This window comes from Hyperoodon ampullatus (genome assembly GCF_949752795.1).
Source record: "Hyperoodon ampullatus genome assembly, chromosome: X".
Classification (NCBI taxonomy): domain Eukaryota; kingdom Metazoa; phylum Chordata; class Mammalia; order Artiodactyla; family Ziphiidae; genus Hyperoodon; species Hyperoodon ampullatus.
Genome location: NC_136913.1, coordinates 135,309,051 through 135,312,601, shown reverse-complemented (window position 1 = coordinate 135,312,601; position 3,551 = coordinate 135,309,051). Strand labels below are relative to the sequence as shown.

At 44.0% G+C, this 3,551-nt stretch overlaps 1 pseudogene across 1 annotated transcript; it reads right to left on the bottom strand.

The window, feature by feature from the left end:
- Positions 1–271: 271 nt before the first annotated feature.
- Positions 272–1,702, bottom strand: LOC307069247 (E3 ubiquitin-protein ligase makorin-1-like; annotated as a pseudogene). Its single transcript has one exon. The product of its transcript is annotated as an E3 ubiquitin-protein ligase makorin-1-like (transcript).
- Between the last annotated feature and the right edge of the window lie 1,849 nt (positions 1,703–3,551).

Below are 3,551 nucleotides of genomic sequence, written 5' to 3'. Positions count from 1 at the left end.
CAACAAACCTACACTCTGTCTGACAGTTAAATGCATTTCCCCCAAAAAACTAACTTTAAGATTTATTTTTGTAACCTTTTTAAACAGAGAAAACAACATACTCCTTGGGGAAAGGTGAGGGATCGAGAAGACAGGCCCTGGGTAAAAATTATTACGACAGCACCTGGAGTTGAGAGGCCTGCCTAGAAGAGAACCACGGGCACTGCTGCCACAAGCAGGGACGGCTGCTGTCTGAGGCTCAGCAGACCAGTTCACACGCCCCGCAAAGCTGCTATAGATCCAAGTCATAAAAATCTTCCAGCTCATCGTGAAACTAGTCCCACTCGTCTTCAGAGTCCGTCAGGTCTTCGTCCCCACCTGCAGCCTAAAGCATAAGCAACATCTCGCCCAGCTCAAAGGTGACAACCTCTTCTTCGTCGTTGTCAAAGGGGTTGCCGTTCTCTCTTTCCTCAGTGAGCTCCCAGAAGTGGTTCCTTCGTTGGAGCCGGTATCTGCTTGATGTTCCCACTTTCTGTCTCTGTGGCTCCTCTCTACAGCCATCAGGGTACGCATGCTTGTAAAAACAGTTCCCTCCAAATGGACAGCTCCCACGTCCTTCCTCAAAATACCTGCACGCCTTGTTGCTCATTGCCTCCTTGTATTTCTGAATGAGTTTCTGCTTCTCTTCTTTCTCCTCCACCCAGTACTCACTTGGAATGACAAAGTTAGATGTGATCCGGCATTCTGGGCAAGACATTATGATCTCGCTCTCAAATTGCTTAGCACTCCTTCACTTGTGGATACACTTGAGACAGTAGGTGTGGTTGCAGTTGGAGAGGATCCCAAAGCAGCGCTCTCTGGGGTTGGCTTTTTTGTAGACCACCTCCATGCAGATCCCACACACCATGTCCTTGCTGCGCTGTACGGCAAACGAGAGCTCCATGTCCTTCTCATGGGCCTCGATGCAAGATTTTATATGTTGTGATCTTTGGGCAGCATCCATTGGATGGAGGACCTGCAGCCCACACATATCACACGAGTCTCCATGGAGATACACACAGTTCTCCCCATATTGGCACTCTCCCACTGCAGCATAGGGGCAGAGCTGCTTCTTTGTTTCCACTGCAGTCTGCTCCTTCTCTGATTCTTCCTTGGTCACTGAGCCCGGCAGGGGTGCTTCAGTGGAAGAAGGGGCAGTACGGCCACAGTAGGGCTGCCCAGGGACAAACTCAATGGCGTTCACCCAGTCTTCTGAACCCGCTCCTACAGTTGAAAAGTTTGAATTTCTTGTCTCAGCTTCGCCCATATTCATTTCAACAATCAGTCCAACTACTGATGAGAGACTTGAGGAAGCAGCAAGGGGTGACTTTGCAGTTAGATCTGTAGCAGTTGCTTCTTCCTGTTTCAGTGGCTTGCTGTGTTCATATCTGCAGTGGTCTCCGTAAATACAGTACCCTCGCTGAAAATACTTGCACACTACATCATATGGACTGTCAGAGGGGTCATGTGAGTATCGACAGTTATCTCCTTCCTTACAAACCCCATGCATGAAATACCTGCAGGTGACCTGTTTAGTCCAGCCGCCGCTGCTGCCGTCTCCCCCGCCCTCCGCCCCCAGGGACGGGGAGGTGACTGTGGGGGTAGGGGTGGGGGAGGCCGCCGCCACTGCTGCTTGTGCTCCTGATGTTGTGGCTGTTGTTCCGGGAGCTGCAGGCTCCGCCATTACTGTTTATCCCACACAGCAATGGCGCCCGAACTTCCGGGATCACATAATTCTGGTCCAGCTGCGGAGAGGAGACGTCGGCGAGGCGAGGGGTGGGGTGGGGACGGAAACTGAGGCGCCCGCTGGCTCCCCTCTGCCCCGTGCCGCATCTCTGAGTGATCTGTGCAAAAGCTTTTAAGTTTCATTAGGTCCCATTTGTTTATTTTTGTTTTTATTTCCATTTCTCTAGGAGGTGGGTCAAAAAGGATCTTGCTGTGATTTATGTCATAGAGTGTTCTGCCTATGTTTTCCTCTAAGAGTTTTATAGTGTCTGCTCTTACATTTAGATCTCTAAACCATTTTGAGTCTATTTTTGTGTATGGTGTTATGGAGTGTTCTAATTTCATTATTTTACGTGTAGCTGTCCAGTTTTCCCAGCACCACTTACTGAAGAGACTGTCTTTTCTCCATTGTATATCCTTGCCTCCTTTGTCATAGATGAGTTAGCCACAGGTATGTAGGTTTATCTCTGGGCTTTCTATCCTGTTCCATTGATGTATATCTCTGTTTTTTGACAGTACCGTACAGTCTTGATTACAGTAGCTTTGTAGTATAGTCTGAAGTCAAGAAGTCTGATTCCTCCAGCTCTTTTAACTTCCATCAAGACTGCTTTGGCTATTCGGGGTCTTTTGTGTCTCCATACAAATTTTAAGATTTTTTTTGTTCTAGTTCTGTAGAAAATGCCACTGGTAATTTGATAGGGATTGCATTGAATCTGTAGATTGCTTTGGGTAGTATAGTCATTTTCACAATATTGATTCTTCTAATCCAAGAACATGGTTTATACCTCCATCTGTTTATATCATCTTTGATTTCTTTCAGCAGTGTCTTATAGTTTTCTGAGTACAGGTTTTTACCTCCTTAGGTAGATTCATTCTTACGTATTTTATTCTATTTGTTGCAGTGGTGAATGGGATTGTTTCCTTAATTTCTCTTTCTGATCTTTCATTGTTAGTGTATAGGAATGTAAGCGATTTCTGTGCATTAATTTTGTATCCTGCAACTTTACCAAATTCATTGATTAGCTCTAGTAGTTTTCTGGTGGCATCTTTAGGATTCACTATGTGTAGTATCGTGTCGTTTGCAAACAATGACAGTTTTACTTCTTCTTTTCCAATTTGTATTCCTTTTTTTCTTTTTCTTCTCTGATTGCTGTGTCTGGCACTTCCAAAACTCTGTTGAATAATAGTGGTGAGAGTGGATATCTTTGTCTTCTTCCTGATCTTAGAGAAAATGCTTTTAGTTTTTCATCATTGAGAATGATGTTTGCTGTGGGTTTGTCATATACGGTCTTTATTACGTTGAGGTAGATTCCCTCTATGCCCACTTTTTGGAGACTTTTTATCATAAATGGGTGTTGAATTTTGTCAAAAGCTTTCCTGCATCTATTGGGATGATCATATTTTTATTCTACATTTTGTTAATATGGTGTATCACATTGATTGATTTGTGTATATTGAAGAATCCTTGCATCCCTGGGATAAATCCCAACTGATCATGGGGTATGATCCTTTTAATGTGTTGTTCAATTCTGTTTCCTAGTATTTTGTTGAGGATTTTTACATCTATATTCATCAGTGATATTGGTCTCTAATTTTCTTTTTCTGTACTATCTTTGTCTGGTTTTGATATCAGGGTGATGAAGGCCTCATAGAATGCGTTTGCGGGTGTTCCTTCCCCTGAAAATTTCTGAAGAGTTTGAGAAGGTTGGGTGTTAGCTCTTGTCTAAATGTTTGATAGAATTCACCTCTGATGCCATCTGGTTCTGGATTTTTGTTTGTTGGAAGATTTTTAATCACAGTTTCAATTT